General features: G+C 40.4%; 1 protein-coding gene and 1 pseudogene across 2 annotated transcripts in view; both read right to left on the reverse strand.

Annotated features, from left to right (window-relative positions):
- Nucleotides 1–19,097, reverse strand: part of PDE6D (phosphodiesterase 6D) — a 54,297-nt gene that overhangs the window by 20,909 nt on the left and 14,291 nt on the right. The window contains exons 2-3 of one of the 2 annotated variants that reach the window (XM_059703524.1): nucleotides 12,134–12,213; nucleotides 10,096–10,173 (exon numbers count right to left, since the gene is read on the reverse strand). The exons of the other annotated variant lie outside the window; for it this stretch is intronic. The gene's annotated coding sequence lies outside the window, so the exon portion shown is untranslated. The remainder of the gene's footprint in view (nucleotides 1–10,095; nucleotides 10,174–12,133; nucleotides 12,214–19,097) is intronic. 2 annotated transcript variants of the gene reach the window in all.
- Nucleotides 14,608–14,784, reverse strand: LOC132239018 (U2 spliceosomal RNA; annotated as a pseudogene).

The following is a 19,097-nucleotide window of genomic DNA, read 5'->3' on the forward strand; positions in this document are numbered from 1 at the left end:
CATATCAATGTTTATTTCCAATTTTGATAATATATTATGGCTATGTAAGATGTTATCATTAAGGGACATTGGATGAAAAATACATGGGAACTCACTGTACCATTTTACAACTTCCTGTAAGCTAAAATTATTTCAAAATGAGGCTTAAAAATAAACAAAATAACAAAATAAACAAAGACACCCATATGTATATCCACACTACTACTTTCTAAGACAACATTTAAGACTGTAAGGCTATGCTTTTCTTTATGGCAGTGGTTGTCAACCTTCCTAATGCCGCGACCCTTTAATACAGTTCCTCATGTTGTGGTGACCCCCAACCATAAAGTTATTTTTGTTGCTACTTCATAACTGTAATTTTGCTACTATTATGAATCGTAATGTAAATATCTGATATGCAGGATGTATTTTCATTGTTACAAATTGAACATAATTAAAACATAGTGATTAATCACAAAAACAGTATGTAATTATCTATGTGTTTTCCGATGGTCTTAGGCGACCCCTGTGAAAGGGTCGTTCGACCCCCAAAGGATCGCGCCCCACGGGTTGAGAACCGCTGCTTTATGGCCTTCAATATCCCATTGCTGTTTTACTTATGTTTAGACCTTATCACTCGGTTTTTCCTTAGTAGTATCAGAGTAAATGATATTCTAGTAATGTAACGAAACTTTCAGTAGGGAAATTAAGCAAAGAGAGGCCAGGAGGGGCCTCTTTTGACTGGGATTTCTTTCTCACCCTGAGAATTACTGGTTTCAAGGTGGGGAGAAGATGCAGAAGAGTTAATAGTTGTGGAGAGAGCTGCTGAGTTATGAACAAGCTAGCGGTGGGTTTGAACCAGAGTAACTAGGAAAACAATGGTACTTTATAAAAATTAAGGAATTTAGAGAGAAAATTGATTTTATTTTAGAGAGGAGAGGAAAACTGTTGATAACAGTCTGGTGAAGGAGGATGCTAACTGGGAGGGCCTTCAAGTACCTCAAGGATGAAATGGAAAAAAAAAAGAGGTTAATGTAGAACATGTAGGTGGCAGAGGTGGGAAGTCCACTAAAGTTTAAGTCAGGCTACAATAATTAGTGTGGTACTAGCACAAAAATTGGCAGATTGATCACCTATCTGTGATCCCAACACATGTTGACTTTAATATATGCTAAAATCCAAATCAGTGAAGAAAAATGGTTAATTATCTCACATTGCTTACTATAATATACTCCAATTGACCACAACAGTTAGAATATAAAGAAAATATAGACGAATATTTATAAGACCTACGAATGAGGAAGGCCTCTCTAAGCAGAAAAACAAAAGGAGAAATCATTAAAAGAGTAAAGCATACATAATTCCACAGAAAAAGTTCAGAACCTGAGTGGTTTCAGCAGGAGAGGGAGGACACAAGGGCTGGGAATTGAGATCAAAAGAGATGTTGAGCCAAGTGGTTTTAAATTTTTATAAGAAGAATGTATTTGTGTATTACTTGAATTAAATTTAATTTTAAAAGTATTTCAGAAAATAAAAATATAGAATAACTTCTATACTTCAGAGTCATAAAATTCAGCCAAATGAAAAACTAGAAAAATATTTATAATACAGCAAACAAAAGGACAGGGTCTTTGCTACATAAGGAGCACTTATATATGAAAAAGATAAACAAGCTCAAAAGAATACTATCCAAAACATAGGGGAAATGCAAATTTTCACCTATCAAACTGGCGTCCTGAGCTTGGCCCTTAGAGTAGGTGAGGACAAAAGAGCTGTCCTCCCCAGGGTTCCTAGGGAAATGGCCTCCTTGGGGGCGGGTCAGGTTTCAGTGTGGAAGGCAGATGGGAGGGATCCTCAGTGAAGAGCTCCTGAAGGGAGGGGATTTTGTTTAGAATGAAAGGAGCTTTCTGACTGGGTGGTGCTGGGGAGAAATTGGTGGAATATAAAGCAAGGGGAGGAGACTACCAGAAAGGACTATTGCCTAGAGCCGTGGTCGGCAAACTGCAGCTTGTGAGCCACATGCGGCTCTTTGGCTCCTTGAGTGTGGTTCTTCCTAAGCCTTTGGAGTACCCTAATTAAGTTAATAACAATGTACCTACATATATAGTTTAAATTTAAAAAATTTGGCTCTCTTGCTGAAACCGGTTTGGCTCAGTGGATAGAGCGTCGGCTTGCGGACTGAGGGGTCCTGGGTTCGATTCCGGTCAAGGGCATGTGCCTGGGTTGCGGGCACATCCCCAGTGGGGAGTGTGCAGGAGGCAGCTGATCGATGTTTCTCTCTCATCGATGTTTCTAACTCTCTATCTCTCTCCCTTCCTCTCTGTAAAAAATCAATAAAATATATATAAAAAAAATTTGGCTCTCAAAAGAAATTTCAATCGTTGTACTGTTGATATTTGGCTCTGTTGACTAATGAGTTTGCTGACCACTGGCCTAGTGGAGTCTGCATTTTGGGAGGTATAGGAAATTCATAGAAATGAGGTCTGCATGAAGTCATTTATAGCTTATTCTCAAGGATTCCAGCTTTGGCAAAATTATTTTGGTGCCAAAATTCTTGAGGGCTTTGTCTCTTTGGGCATTGACCTTCATGACCAACCTCCCATCTTCCTTTCCAGTCAGTCACCAAGCCCTGTTATTTCTTGCACTGAAATGCATTTTCATGTATTTCCCCCCCAATCCAATCTACAAACTACTGCCAGACTATTGTTTCTAAAATACCAGTTGGATCATGTCACCTCCCTGCTCGAAACCCTCTCAGTGCTTTCTACTGTCATAGGATCAAGTGCAGACATATGTCATTGTCTGACACCCTTAACTATGAGGTGTCTCTAGTTCACCTAAAAAACCATATGCTCTAGCCCTGGCCGTTGTGGTGGTGTGGTTGTCGGTAAGATTCCAGTCAGGGCATATGCCTGGTTTGTGGGCTTGATCTCCAGTAGAGGATCTACAGGAGGCAGCCAATGGATGTCACATTTTTTTTAAATTAAATCTTTATTGTTCAGATTATTACATTTGTTCCTTTTTTTTCCCCCCCATAACTCCCCTCCTCCCAGTTCCCGCCCCACCCTCCGCCCTCACTCCCCACCCACTGTCCTCATCCATAGGTGCACGATTTTTGTCCAGTCTCTTCCCACATCTCCCACACCCCTTTCCCCCCCAAGAATAGTCAGTCCATTCCCTTTCTATGTCCCTGATTCTATTATAATCAACAGTTCATTCTGTTCATCAGATTATTTATTCACTTGATTCTTAGATTCGCTTGTTGATAGATGCATATTTGTTGTTCATAATTTGTATCTTTACCTTTTTCTTCCTCTTCCTCTTCTTAAAGGATACCTTTCAGCATTTCATATAATCCTGGTTTGGTGGTGATGAACTCCTTTAGCTTTTCCTTATCTGTGAAGCTCTTTATCTGACCTTCAATTCTGAATGATAGCTTTGCTGGATAAAGTAATCTTGGTTGTAGGTTCTTGGTATTCATCACTTTGAATATTTCTTGCCACTCCCTTCTGGCCTGCAAAGTTTCTGTTGAGAAATCAGCTGACAGTCGTATGGGTATTCCCTTGTAGGTAACTGAGTTTCTTTCTCTTGCTGTTTTTAAGATTCTCTCTTTATCTTTTGCTCTTGGCATTTTAATTATGATGTGTCTTGGTGTGGTCCTCTTTGGATTCCTTTTGTTTGGGGTTCTCCGAGCTTCTTGGACCTGTAAGTCCATTTCTTTCACCAGGTGGGGGAAGTTTTCTGTCATTATTTCTTCAAATAGGTTTTCAATATCTTGCTCTCTCTCATCTTCTGGCACCCCTATAATTCTGATGTTGGTACGCTTGAAGCTGTCCCAGAGGCTCCTTACACTATCCTCGCATTTTTGGATTCTTTTTTCATTTTGCTTTTCCGGTTGGATGTTTTTTGCTTCCTCGCATTTCAAATCATTGACTTGATTCTTGCGCTCCTCTGGTCTGCTGTCGGGCGTCTGTATAATATTCGTTATTTCAGTCTGTGTGTGCTTAATTTCTAGTTGGTTCCCCAATATAAGATCGAGGGTCTTATTAGTTTTCGTGTAGATCTCATTAAGTTTATCGGCAGCTTCTAAACAGTTCTTGAGAGACCTTAAAAGTGTGGTTCTGAACTCTATTTCTTCCATTGACAATTTTGTCCTGTTTCTTTGTCTCCGCATTTTGTTATGCTTCCTTGGTGCACCCCCTAGTGGTCTTTGTTCGCAGTCTTATAGATAAATCTTGATTGTTGTAGCTAATTCCAGGGAGGGTTTGACCTCCAGGCCAAGTGGCTATGAGAATCAGCTGGGTCAGCAGTGAGAGAACTTCTGTCCTCTAGGGAGGTGCTAATCTAGCCTTTGCCTGAGGCTATCCGGCAGATGCCTTTGCCTGGGGCTATCTGGCAAATGCCTCTGTGCAGGGCTTGGGCAGGGCGGGTCGAACAGGATCAACAGCGTGGGCCGGAGAGAGCAGTTATGGCGGCTCTCAGTCCTGTCCCCAGGGGCTCTGCCTCTCTGAGTCCCAGCACCCGCTGCAAAGCTCGGAGAGAAAGCTGCACTCGCTCTGACCGAAGCCAGACAGTCCCGTTTCTCCCGTTTGAGTCTGGGTCCCTAAAGACTCGCCCGGATCTGGTGCTCAGAGTCTGCGACTCCCTCCCGATTGAAAACAACAACCGCGCCCTCCGCCGCCAGCCCACTCCGCGCACTCCGCACCTCAGAATTTGACTTCAGCACTGCGCCTCCTCTGAGTGTCCGTATGCGTTTCTCTTTCCTCCTAGCTGTAGGACTTCCACTCAGCCAGCGTTCCTGTGGTTCTGGGTGATGTCCCTTCCGTTTTTTGGTTTCACTTTTGAAGTAGTTGTTCAAAGCAGCAAACACCGGCGTTAACCTATGCCGCCATCTTGGTTCGATGCAACGGTAAGCTCCAGTGGCCGAGAGAGAGAATGGATGTCACATTGATGTTTCTCTCTGTCCCTCTCCCTTCCTCTCTAAAATCATATTTTTAAAAATCCACAAAAACAACCCACCTGCTTCAGCCAAAGTATTTCAAATCACTGACCTGTCCCTATAAGTGACACTATCCCTTGAAACCTTGTTTTATGCTTCTCCTAAGCCTTATTCCCACCTGAAACCCCTTCCCTTTTACTTCTCCATATTCTAGCATTCTTTCATTTTCTGTTTCAGTCCCTCTCCTCCTACCGGTAACTGGTACACCATGTGGTTAAGGCATAGGCCTGAAGTCTCACGGCCTTGGTTATAATCATGGCTCTGTCATTTAACAGTTTTGTGACTTTGGGCTTAGTTTAAGGCTTAGTTTGCAACTCCAAAAAGCAATAAAAACTTATATGATTTTTGTGAAGATTCTATGAAAATTAATTAATGTATGTAAAACTATTCAGTGCCTGGAATACAGTGAGTACTCACTAGGATTAGTATTAACCCCTAGAGTGCCGGGGAGCGTGATCACGCTCCTCCTGTCTTTCTCCAAAAGTGCCGGGAGCACTATTGCACTCCTCCAGCAGTGTCACTATTAGATGCTAGTAGTCCACTCTTTATTGACAGATGGCACCTAAGTGCAGAAAACAAATGTAGTAAAGGTTTCCTTAAATTTTTGAATATGTAACTTCATTTACTTGCGATTCATAATTTTTTTTCCTAAACTGCTGTAAAATCAAAAATGCCTTGGCAATTTTAGCATAGTTCCTAGGATATTGGTTGGCACTCAAAGGGTTAATATTATTGTTAAAATCACTCTTTTCTCTGAGTATAGTCTTTTTTGTGTGCACTGTTATTTTATTTCTTACATTTAAACTTCTTTATTTAGGTCTTGTTTCTTCATACTTTATATACTTTATCTCATTAACACTCATGTGCCAAAGCCCTGTATAAGGTGCTTTATACACAAAACCCCATGAGTTAAGTATCATTTAACTCTATTACATCGCTTTCTGAGTGGGAAAATTAAGTTTTGGAGACATTGAAAACTTTACCAATATTAAACAGCTAGTTAACAGTGGGATGAAGACGCAGGTGATTTTCTGATTGATCGAGTTTTAAGACTGAAAATTGCCTAGGAGTTCTATGAATGATCACTGAGCAGCCCTAATGAGCCAGTTCTGTCCTTCTTTCCTTACCTGGAGAGAGAGTTCCCTCAGGGAGAACTGATCACTGTCACTAGATCTGGTTTCAACATCGATCTCCAGACAGCCAGAGCCTATACTTTCCTCTAGGGACTGCCACGACCCTTTGACTTTCAGAGAGAAAGCACAGTAGAAGTTCCATGCTTTGTTACAAGAGAGAAAAAGATCATATCCAGAGTGAGAAATCATGCCATCAGGCATCAAAAACAAAAACCAGGTTTCCATCAGCAAAAAGCATTCTTTATACTCTTTAGTTTTCTGAGGAAAAAAGAGAGGCTCTTAAGAGAAAGAGCCAAGCCTTCTGAGTACAAAAGAGGCCAACTTTTCCCAAAGGTAACATTTAAAAGAATGTGAGTCTGAAGAGTCAGAAAGACAAAACCCTAAAGGGCATGGGAAGGACAGACCCCACAACTATTTATTCTTTACTCTAATCTAGTACATGAAAGCACAACTACATATAACTAAATTTTTTTTTTTTGTAAAATTCAACACAAAAATGGGCCATTATATTAACTGATATTGTAATTATGTTTACAAACTGATTTCCAGTGGAATCATTACAGCTTAGGCCTCTTTATGAGTCTAACATTTTCAGGCTGAAAAATCACAGCCTCTGAGCTAAAGATAAAATTTTATCTTGCTAACTCTCAAACTGTTTTGGCTGATAAAGTTTAAAGAACTCCTCTAAAAAGTCAAACAAAAGAAACCAACAACCATAAAACAACAACAAAAAGCAAACTTCTCATGTCCAGGAAAGGTAAAGGCTTGAAGCAAGCATGTCAAACTCGCAGCCCACAGGCCGCATGTTGGCCCACAATGAATATTTTTGGGGCCCAGCCAATATAATGATATGTAAGAAACACTTTAATAAAAATTTCATACCTTAATTTTTACAATACACTGTTATACATAATTATCCTATATAATAAAACCCTAATATGCAAATCGACTGAACAGTGGAACAACCATTCACTATGAAGTGCACTGACCACCAGGGGGTAGATGCTCAATGCAGGAGCTGCCCCCTGGTGGTCAGTGCACTCCCATAGGGGGAGCACTGCTCAGCCAGAAGCTGGGTTCATGGCTGGCAAGTGCAGCGGCAGTGGCGGGAGCCTCTCCCACCTCCACTGCAGGCGGGCAGTAAGGATCGAGGAGTCCCAGACTTTGAGAGCCCCGGACTGCGAGAGGGATGTCTGACTGCCGGCTCAGGCCTGATCCCCAGGGCGATTGGGCCTAAGCCTGCAGGCGGACATCCCCCGAGGGGTCCTGGACTGTGAGAGGGCGCAGGCTGGGCTGAGGGACGCCCCCCGACTGCATTCATTTCATGCACCAGGCCTCTAGTTAATAATGAACTACAACGATTGCTAATGACTAATTACTATAATCGTGTTGCATTCATTTCCCTTTACTGCCTTATGCGCAGACGCACCATTTCTCTCCACTAATACTAGCAGCAAATATTTTAGCAGCCGATTGCCACTTCTTGTACTGACTTGTACTGACTTGTTTGGTGTGCGCAACAGAAAATATTTCACTTTTGGAGAACAAGAAAAATAGGTTTATTTGCGTTATGCTTATTAATTTGTGCAGTTATTCAGTGTCTGGTAAGTTAATGTTCAAGAAAAAATAATAATTTTTATTAAAATGTTCTATTATTTTATGTTAACAATTACTCATTTATTTCAGCTCTTTGTATTCAGCATGTCTCTATTGAAATAAACCTACGTTTCTATGAAAATTGAAGCTTTTGTTTTTTGCGGCTCACATAAACTTAAACCTTGTTTGGCCCGTGTTAGCCTTTGAGTTTGACATGGTTGGCTTAGAGCACTGGTTCTCAACCTGTGGGTCGCGACCCCTTTGGGGGGTCAAATGACCCTTTCACAGGGGTCACTTAAGACCATCCTGCATATCAGATATTTACATTATGATTCATAACAGTAGCAACATTACGGTTATGAAGTAGCAACGAAAATAATTTTATGGTTGGGTCACAACATGAGGAACTGTATTTAAAGGGTCAGAAGGTTGAGAACCCCTGGCTTAGAGGGTAAAAAACAAAAGGTTCATCTATACTGCTTTACCGTCTCTAAGCACCTCAGATGCTTTGGAGGTCAGAAGGAGTGGAATATACATGCCTATCAGTAGGGGACAGCCCACTGTCTGCCTCTGGAAACCCAAAAGCTCAGTATATGAAACTCCCTTAGTTGGGAGGCTGGGATTGATGGATAACAGGGTTCGGAGGTTTCCCCTTTGTTCATCCACTTGTCAAATTCTCCCCAGAGGCTCTTTACTTGTGGAAGAAAAGCAAAGAACTTTATTCCTTTTTTTAAAAAAAAACTTTTAATATTTTTATTGATTTCAGAGAGGAAGAGAGAGGGAGATAGAAACATCAACGATGAGAGAGAATCATTGATAGGCTGTCTCCTGTAAGTCTGCAACCCAAACATGTGCCCTTGACTGGAATTGAACCTGGGACCCTCCAGTCCGCAGGTCGACGCTCTATCCACTGAGCCAAACCAGCTAGGACAAGAACTTTATTCTTTACAACGTTTTTTGTTATTCTCTCCTATAGGTCTAGGGAGCATTACAGGAATCAGACTAATTAATATTGTTAAGATGACAGTACTTCACAAATTGATCTATAGGTTCAACTTAAACTTTATCAAAATCCCAGTTGGTTTTCCAGAAATTGACAAACTGATTCTAACATTCATATGGAGTCCTATCCAGTTTTGCTCAGTGGATAGAGTGTCGGCCTGTAGACTGAAAGGTCCCGGGTTCAATTCTGGTCAAGGGCACATGTCCGGGTTGCAGGCTCGATCCCCAGTGCGGGGCATGCAGGAGGCAGCCGATCGATGATTCTCTCTCATCATTGATGTTTCTATTGCTCTCTCCCTCTCCCTTCCTCTCTGAAATCAATAAAAAAATATATTGAAAGAAAAAAAGGGATATATTTTTAAATCATTGATAAGGGAATTGTATCCAGACTATACAAAGAACTCTTAAAATTCAATAGTAAGACAATCCAACTAAAAAATGGGCAAGAATCTGGATAGACATTTCTCCAAATATACGGTATACAAATGATCAATAAATAATGAAAAGATGCTCAAATCACAAGTCATTAGGGAAATGCAAAACCTCAAGAAGGTACCACTTTATACCCTCTAGAATGGGTAAAAAAAAAGACACAATAAAATGTGTTGATTAAAATGTAGATAAACTGGAACCCTCATACACTGCTGGTAGAGATGTAAAATAGTGCAGCCACTTTAGAAGAGTCTGGCAGCTCCTCTAAAGGTTAAACAGAGTGACCATATGGCCCAGCTATTTCAATCCTAAATTTATGCCCAAGAGAAAAGAAAACATATGTTCACACAAAACTTGTACATATCAGCATTACTCATAATATCCAAAACTGTGGAAACAATCCAAATGTTCATCAACTGATAAATGAATAAATAAAATGTGGAATATTCACACAATGGACTATTATTTGGAATGAAAAAAGGATTAGATACTGATACATGCTATAATATAGATAAACTTTGAAAATACTATCTTAAGTGAAAGGAGCCAGAACAAAAGACTACATATTCTATGGTTCCATTTATATGAAATATCCAGAATAGGCAAATCTATAGAGATAAAAAGTAGATTCATGGTTTCCCAGGGCTGGGTGGAAGGGTAGGGGAAATGGGGAGTGATTGCCAATGGACACAGGGTTTCTTTTTGGGGTGATGAAGGTTCTAAAAGATTGTGTTGATAGTTGCACGACATTCTGAATACAGTGAAAACCATTGAATTATACATTTAAAATGTGTGAATTGTATGATATAGTGGATTTACATCATATATCTCAATAAGGCTGTTATATAGTTTTTAAAAAGAATTGTAGAGATATCAAGAAAAAGTCTTCAAAATTAACAAAAGGGTAATAAATATTTCAAAAGGCAAAAATCTAATAATCAGAGAGACACTTACTAAGCATGTGAAAAAGGGTCTGTAAGAATACAAAGGATCTAGCACAAAGCTAAAATGTATTCTTGGTCTGGATCTATTCTTAAAAACAAAAGAAAAAAACATTATATGTCAATTATACCTCAATAAAACTGAAAAAAGAAAACACTAGGGAGAGTCTAACACAACCTGTTCCACCTTTTTTTGAACTTTTATTTTATAAATGACAAAAAAAGTCTGTTCTGCATATGAACTCTGTAGATATATGAAAAGCTTAATAGTTATTTCTCATGCCCAAATATACCTTCCACTCTAATGTTTTCTAAACCAATCCTTTGATAGTAACAAACAAAAAAAATACAGAATCAGCTATCAAACCTACTAAGGCTATTAATGAAATCCATAATTCATTTGCATAGTCTCTTAAAGTTTATAAATTACTTTTACACATATTATCTCAGCTGACCCTATCCTTTTAAAAATGAAGAAACACCCCAGAGATATTAACAGACTTATTTAAAGCCTCATAACTAGTGAGAGGTAGAGACAGGCCATACTTTACTAAGCCACCTCCTAAGTTTATAAAGAAATCACTCTTTTGTATAGAACATTCCTTTTTTTAAAAGGTTTTTACTGATTTTATTATTATTATTTTTTTAATCTTCAACCGAGGATATTTTTCCACTGATTTTTAGAGAGAGTAGAAGAAAGAGGGAAAGACAGAGATTAATAACGATGTGAGAGAAGCACATAAATTGGTTGCCTCCTGCACAAGCCCTGACCAGGGCCTGGGCCTGGGCCAGGTAGGAGCCTGCAACCAAGGTACATGCCTTGACCAGATTGGAACCCAGAAACCTTCAGTCCTCAGCCTGGTGCTCTATCCACTGAGCCAAACCGGCTAGGGCTAGAATATTTCTTTATTTTAGTATAAATTTTTTTCAGTGAATTTTCTCTTACATTCTCATATTTTCTGAAACTAATTTTAAATAGCAATTTGATATATACTGAAACATAGTTTAATATACAGTATAATATATATTCTACACTAATCTCAATAATATATTTCATTTTTAAAAAAATAAAAAAACTGTTACTCAGGATGAAAAAAACTCCAAACTGACTACCACAAGTAGCTTTTGACTAATAGTTAAGAAGTCAAAATAATGCTTTAGGGCAATATAAGACAATCCAAAAATCAAACGTGTTTTATTCATTTAATTTACTATATCAGTGACCAGAGAAATATTCTTTCCTTAATTTGTGTGTTCATATCTTATTTAACAGTTAAGGCCCTGGCCCATGTGGCTCAATGGTAGAGTGTCGGCCTGCACACCAAAAGGTCTCGAGTTTGATTCTGGGTGAGGGGCACTACCTGGGTCGCAGGTAGATCCCAGGCCTTGTGCGCATGCGGGAGGCAACCGATGCATGTGTTTCTCTCACATTGATGTTTCTCTCTCTCTCCCTCTTCCTCCCTTCCACTATCTCTAAAAATCAATGGAAAATATCCTTGGGTGAGAATTAACAAAAAAACAAAACAAAACAAAGCAAAAGAGTTAAGACATTATGATATTTTGATTTACATCCAAAACATAATATCATTGTGAACATAAATAAAAAGCCAATCCCCAAATTTTGATATAATTTTAAATAGGTTTCATAATTATGTTCCCTCTAGAAAGTGCAGAATAGTCATCTACTTTACAGTTGTTAAACACTAGTGTTAACTAGTGATCAACTTTTAATTGGTGAAAAAAAATCAAGTTAACCCAGATTTGAATATGACCAAAGAGTTTTGGATTATAACAAGGTTGAACTAGACATTTCATTTGTCCAACATTTAGACATGCTCTCTGTGCATGCTCCCTGGAGTTCTCCTCCAGGTAGGAAAAACCACCAGGTAAAAGAATAATTACAATGCAATGTGAGAAGGGCTATCTATAATGAAGGCTTGTACAAAGTACCATCTTTGGCTTGCTTGTGATCTGGTCTTGTGAGATAAGATAAGTATCAGTGTCTAAAACATGCCTCCAAAGCTGAATATACACTCACGAACCCGTATCACCTTTCAGTACTGTGCCATGCCCAGGTGTCTGGTCTCTTCCTGATTTGCATATCCAGGCAAGATAGCCAAGGCCGATAGCACTACCATCTCAAGTTAAGGCACAAACTCAGAAGTAAAGGCACAAACTCAGATCAAATACTACTGAAAGGGAACACACATCCGTAGTCGATGAGTACAGTTCCTGAAGTCTTCTTCAGTTTGTGAAATGCCTTGGAATCTTTCTCCTCAGAATGCTAAGTTTAAAAGCTTTGTTAATTCTGTGAATGAAATATTAAGCCTATTGCTCTGAAACTAAACACTGCATATTTCTGAACCTTTTATATAGTGATTTTGGTTGGGAAAAGGTTAAATGAGGTAAAAAGGTGACAAAAAGAACTTTTATTTTGCAGAGAAAAATAGTATGCATCTTTAAAAAGATTTCCCAATGCCCAGCTCATCGCTCAGTGGTTGAGCGTTGACCTATGAACTAGGTCACTGTTGGGTTTCAGGTCGGGGCACATTCCCAGGTTGTGGGCTCGATCCCCAATGGGGGGCATCTGGGAGGCAGCTAATTGATGGTTCTCTCTCATCATTGATGTTTCTTTAAAAAAATTTTTTTAAAAATCTTTATTGATTTCAGAGAGGAAGGGAGAGGAAGAGAGAAACAGAAACATCATAGATGAGAGAATCACTGATTGGCTATCTCTTGCACACCCCACACTGGGGATTGAGCCCACAACCCAGGCATGTGCCCTGACCAGAAATCGAACCGTGACTTCCTGGTTCATAGGTCTACGCTCAACCACTTGAGCCATGCCGGCTGGGCTCATCGATGTTTCTATCTCTCTCCCACTCCTTCCCCCTCTTCCTCTCCCTTCCTCTCTCTGAACTCAACAAAAACATATTTGAAAAAATAGAAATAAAAGATAAAAAGGTTCCCCAAATGCAGAATGTATCTCCTTTCTTCTTTTTGTACAGAGATGATTAGCAAATTATTCTCTTCCCATATAATACAATTTAACTGGGTTAAGGACAGAACAATTTTATAGGAAGATTTAAAAATATATATTTTGCCCTAACTGGTTTGGCTCAGTGGATAGAGCATTGGCCTGTGGACTAAAAGGTCCCAGGTTTGATTCCAGTCAAGGGCATGTACCTTGGTTGCGGGCACATCCCCAGTGAGGGGTGTGCAGGAGGCAGCTGATCGATGTTTCTAACTCTCTATCCCTCTCTCTTCCTCTCTGTAAAAAATCAATAAAATATATTTAAAAAATACAAATATATATTTTTACTGATTTTAGAGAGGAAAGGAGAGGGAGAGATAGAAACATCAATGACAAGAATCATTGATTGGCTGCCTCCTGCACACCCCATCACTGGGGATCGAGCCTAGAACCTGGGCAAGTGCTTAGACCGGGAATTGAAATGTGACCTCCTGGTTTATAGGTCGACACTCAACCACTGAGCCATGCTGGCTGGGCAGGAAGATTTTTTTTTTAAGTTGTAAAACTGTTATTCCCAAAGTTTGGGAAAGAGGATGCACTTAATTTGCTTTGATTACAACATAGCTTAGCCAACTACACATCATTGAGGTTCCCTAAGGATTTTCCAGCTTTCCACGCATAATTTCCACAGAGGAAGCTGTAAGAGATGCTAGTTGTCTTTTTTTTTTTTTAAAATATATTTTATTGATTTTTTACAGAGAGGAAGGGAGAGAGATAGAGAGTTAGAAACATCGATGAGAGAGAAACATCGATCAGCTGCCTCCTGCACATCTCCTACTGGGGATATGCCCGCAACCCAGGTACATGCCCTTGACCAGAATCGAACCTGGGACCTTTCAGTCCGCAGGCCGACGCTCTATCCACTGAGCAAAACCGGTTTCGGCGATGCTAGTTGTCTTGAAACACAATTCCAACTAAACCAAAAAGGATTTGAAGAGGAAGTTTAGAAATATAATTCCAACTAATAGGACACATAAGTTGCAATCCAAACATCATTAAGAATTCCCTGTGGTGCAGTATCTTTTGGGATGGTAAAGTCCAGTTCTATGTGTTAGGTTTATAGCTCAAACAAATGCTGGTACTCATTTAACAATAGTTAGAAAAACTTCTGGGAAGGTCTGATCTGACCTCACTGCAGTTTTGACATCTCCATCTAAACATCTTGCCTTCTGTGGACAAGAAAAGCTTCCAAATACTGAAGGTTTCCAAGAGTTAATCAGTCAGTCTCTCAAAGGCCCTACCTAGTCAGTTTAACATACTTGTTAAAGTAAAAATCCAGTCATCCTGGGTCAGGATTCACTTTAAGCAATATAAAAGCCTGTGTAAATGATATTTAAAGATATGAGAAAATATTTGTAATATACTGATATGTGAAAAAAAGATAAAAATTTTAAAAAATTAGCCGAAACCGGTTTGGCTCAGTGGATAGAGTGTCGGCCTGCGGACTGAAGGATCCCGGGTTCGATTCCGGTCAGGGGCACGTACCTGGGTTGCGGGCACATCCACAGTAGGAGATGTGCAGGAGGCAGCTGATCGATGTTTCTCTCTCATCGATGTTTCTAACTCTCTGTCTCTCTCCCTTCCTCTCTGTAAAAAATCAATAAAATATATTTAAAAAAAATTTTTAAAAAATTACACTTGATCTTAGCCAAAAGGCCGAGAAGCGATAAAAATTTTTTTTAAAAAAATTAAAAAGCAATTCACAAAACACACAGAATGTGATTACATTTACTAAAAAGTATATGTACACATGTGAGGATTTTTAACCAACAGAATTCATGGCTATTATAGAAAGTTTGGAAAATAAAGGACAAAACATATAGCTATAATCCTATAACCCAGAGATTACCATTTAATATTTTGGGGGTCTATATTTCCAATGTTTTTCTATTCATATATACATCCTCCCAAAAAGTGTAATTTAAAAAATATAGGTTTTTTTTTTTTTTTTTTTTAGTTATCAGTCTTGCCTTGATTTATACCTAATGATATTCTAAGAAACTAGGGCAAATTATAAATTCGTACAGAAGAGTGGTCTAAATCTTGGCTGCATATTAGACTCACTTGGGGAATGTTTAAAACTCCCAATGCCTGGGCCACCCCCCAGACCAATTAAATCAGAATCTCTGGAGATGGAACCCAGGCATCTGACTTTTTCAAAATTCCCCAGGTGATTACACTGAACAGCCAGGGTTAAGAATCACTACTTTGAGCAAAACATGATCTTAAACTTTGATGTATATACAAATCACATTCAGATATTGTCAAAATATAGATTCCAGTTCAGTAGGTCTGGGGTGGGACCTGAGATTCTGCATTTCTAACCAGCCACTGGTCCAGAGACCAGACTTTGAGTAGCTTTAGGTTCTGGGGGGAAAAAGCCTTTTAAAGAATGGAAAGAAAAAAATATAGACACTAAAGCCCATATTCTCAACCACCACATAGGGAGGGGTGGTCTACAGTGGTTAAATAAAGAATTCATACTGGGAGTTAAAAGATGTTTCTAGGAAATAAGTTCTTATAAAACTAAAAGTTTGAAATAGCAACACATTTTTCAAGGGAAAACAGTCACTGGGGCTTAAATATTTTGTGTGCACAAAGGATGGAAGGCAAGCATGGGGGAGAAGAAAGGTGGGCAGTGAGGGAAAAAGATGAAATGTCTAAAAAATTGCTTGAAAAAAACAAAACCCTTGGCTACAGTGCTGGAAAAGGATAAACACTATAAGGGGACTTGTAGAATTTATTTCTCTGCCAAAAACATGTTTGGGAACTAATACAGATAATAAACTGAAGTTGGTGCAGATTAATAACCACCTTTCATCAACGCCCTCCTGGGGACATAAGAAGAGACCCAGGAGTATAAGTCTCCCCTGGTAGCGCTTTAGGAACCAACAACAAACAATGGACTATTTTCCCAAATGCTTCTCTTACTGTGCAGAGAGAACAAGAAGCAGCTCAAAGACAGGGGCTCTTTGCAGCTTCTTGGCAATACAGTCTTCAAATTTCTAAACTTCACTAGAGATATAACAACAACAACAACAAATGAAGTTTTTTTCCCTGAGGGCTTTCCCATGGAAATTGAAAATGTTTAGCTTATTTTTAAACTGACAAAGTAAATATTTAAAAATATTCATAAGTCCCCACCAGATCATTATTCCTCCAAAATAACTTCTAAAAATAATAAAATCGGAAAACTTTCATATATTTTCTGGCCCTAGCTGGTTTGGCCCAGTGGATAGAGCATTAGCATGCGGACTGAAGGGTCCCAGGTTCAATTCCGGTCAAGGTGCAGGCTTGATCCCCAGTAGGGGGCATGCAGGAGGCAGCTGATCAATGATTCTCTCTCATTATTGATGTTTCTCTCTCTCCCCCCACCTCCCTTTCTCTCTGAAATCAATTTAAAAAATATACATGCATAAATAAAATTATCTAGAGCAATGATATAAACCAGCTGGTACACTTTATCAGACACTTCTTATCAAATGGGCAATACCTAAGAAAATTTCTGTTTAAATGAATAGAAGAAACTAAAGGGGAAGACTTTACCAAGAATTCTGTTGTTAGATGATTCATGTTACACATCTTTTGGGTGTAAGAATCTTTGGCAGTAACATGCACAATAGTAACAGTATCACTGATCTATAATGATCATGGCTAACATATACTGAGTGCCAGATATTGGCTAAGTTCATATATATATATACTAGGGGCCCGGTGCACGAAATTCGTGCACTGGGTGTATGTGTGTGTGTGTGTGGGGGGGGGGGGGAGTGTCCCTCAGCCCAGCCTGTCCCCTCTCACATACTGGGAGCCCTCAGGCGTTGACCCCCATCACCCTCCAATCGCAGGATCGGCCCCTTGCCCAGGCCTGACGCCTCTGCCAGAGGTGTCAGGCTTGGACAGGGGACCCCCATCTCCCCCCGATCACTGGCTCTGGCCCCTGCCCAGGCCTGATGCCTCGGCCAGAGGAGTTGACCCTCATCACCCTCCGATCACCAATCACTGGATCGGCCCCTTGGCCAGGCCTGAGGCCTCCGGCAGAGGTGTCAGGCCTGGGCAGGGGACCCCCAGCTCCCCGCGGTTGCAGGCTCCGCCCCTGCCCAGGCCTAATGCCCCTGGCCTAGGCGTTCGGCCTGGGCAGCGGGGACCTGCAGCTGCAGCGGCCCCGCGATCGTGGGCTTCGCTTTAGGCCCAGGCAAGGGGCCCCTAGCTCCTGGGACTGCCAGCTTCGACTGTGCCCAGCTCCCATCGCTGGCTCCACCCCTACTTCCTGCTATCACTGGCCAGGGCGGAAAAGGCACCTGATTCTCCGATCATGGCTGGGGGGCAGGGCAAAGGCGGTCCCAGGGCCACCTTTGCCCTGTCCCCCAGCTCTTAGCTCCCCCCTGGGTTTCCCATCACTGTCAGTGGCAGGGGGCTTCTTCCTGCTTTCCCTTTCACCTCCCTGCATTGTGCCTACATATGCAAATTAACCGCCATCTTGTTGGCAGTTAATTTGCATATAGCCCTGATTAGCCAATGAAAAGGGTAGCGTCGTACGCCAATTACCATTTTTCTCTTTTATTAGTGTAGATTTTTATTGATTTTTTACAGAGAGGAAGGGAGAGGGATAGAGAGTTAGAAACATCGATGAGAGAGAAACATCGATCAGCTGCCTCCTGCACACCTCCCACTGGGGATGTGCCCGCAACCAAGGTACATGCCCTTAACTGGAATCGAACCCGGGACCTTTCAGTCCGCAGGCCGACGCTCTATCCACTGAGCCAAACCGGTTTGGCATTGGCTAAGTTCTTTATCCAGATCTAAATTAATCCTCACAAACCTATGAAATAGGCATTATTATAGTCCTTATATGGATGAGGAATCTGTGGTTTAGGGATGGCAAGTAACTTGCTCAAAGGTCATAAAGCCAATAAGTCATAAAGTTGATTTTTGAGTGCCTGATTTCAACATCCATTCTCTTAACATTCATATGACACGATCTGCTATCCTATCTGCCCAGTCTGTATCAGGAACAGACTATACTCAAGACCTGGGGATAGAAGATGAAAACGTCATGATCTCTAAAGCTTATGGTCTAGGCCAGTGGTCAGCAAACTCATTAGTCAACAGAGCCAAATAGCAACAGTACAACGATTGAAATTTCTTTTTTTTTTTAAATGAGAAGTGTTATCTGTTAGAATTCTTTCAGTTTTTTATTTTTTTAAATATATTTTATTTATTTATTTTACAGGGAGGAAGGGAGAGAGATAGAGAGTTAGAAACATTGATGAGAGAGAAACATCAATCAGCTGCCTCCTGCACACCCCCTACTGGGGATGTGCCCGCAACCAAGGTACATGCCCTTGACCAGAATCGAACCTGGGACCCTTGAGTCCACAGGCTGACGCTCTATCCACTGAGACAAACCGGTTAGGGCTGAAATTTCTTTTGAGAGCCAAATTTTTTAAACTTAAACTATATAGGCAGGTACATTGTTATTAACTTAATTAGGGTACTCCTAAGGCTTAGGAAGAGCCACACTCAAGGGGCCAAAGAGCCGCATGTGACTCGCGAGCCGCAGTTTGCCGACCACGGGTATAGGCCAAGCAGTCCCTCCAGGACATGAGGCTAGAAAGACACTTCCAAATATTGCAGGATACAGGATGCCTTTTGGTGTTATGGAATGCCAGCTCAGATTATGCTGCTAGTGTATTCCACAGGGCAGAACTCATTCACTTTTGGGGTCCCTGATTCTTGGTCTTTTATTATATATCCTTGATGAGTAAAAGACATATTTATAAAGAGGACTTGTTGGATGACTAGAGGCACTTTTCTAGCTTAGGCTAGCTTCCCAGAAATTATTGAACCACATTAAATTGTATAAAATCAAGAAAGCCACAACAATGTTCAGGTAACAGATCTAGTACCAGTTGAGGAGTTGGTCTTTTCCACATTCCCATGATTAGAGATGTCACTAGACAACCAGTCCAGTCAGGACT

Source organism: Myotis daubentonii, chromosome 7 (genome assembly GCF_963259705.1).
Source record: "Myotis daubentonii chromosome 7, mMyoDau2.1, whole genome shotgun sequence".
Taxonomy (NCBI): domain Eukaryota; kingdom Metazoa; phylum Chordata; class Mammalia; order Chiroptera; family Vespertilionidae; genus Myotis; species Myotis daubentonii.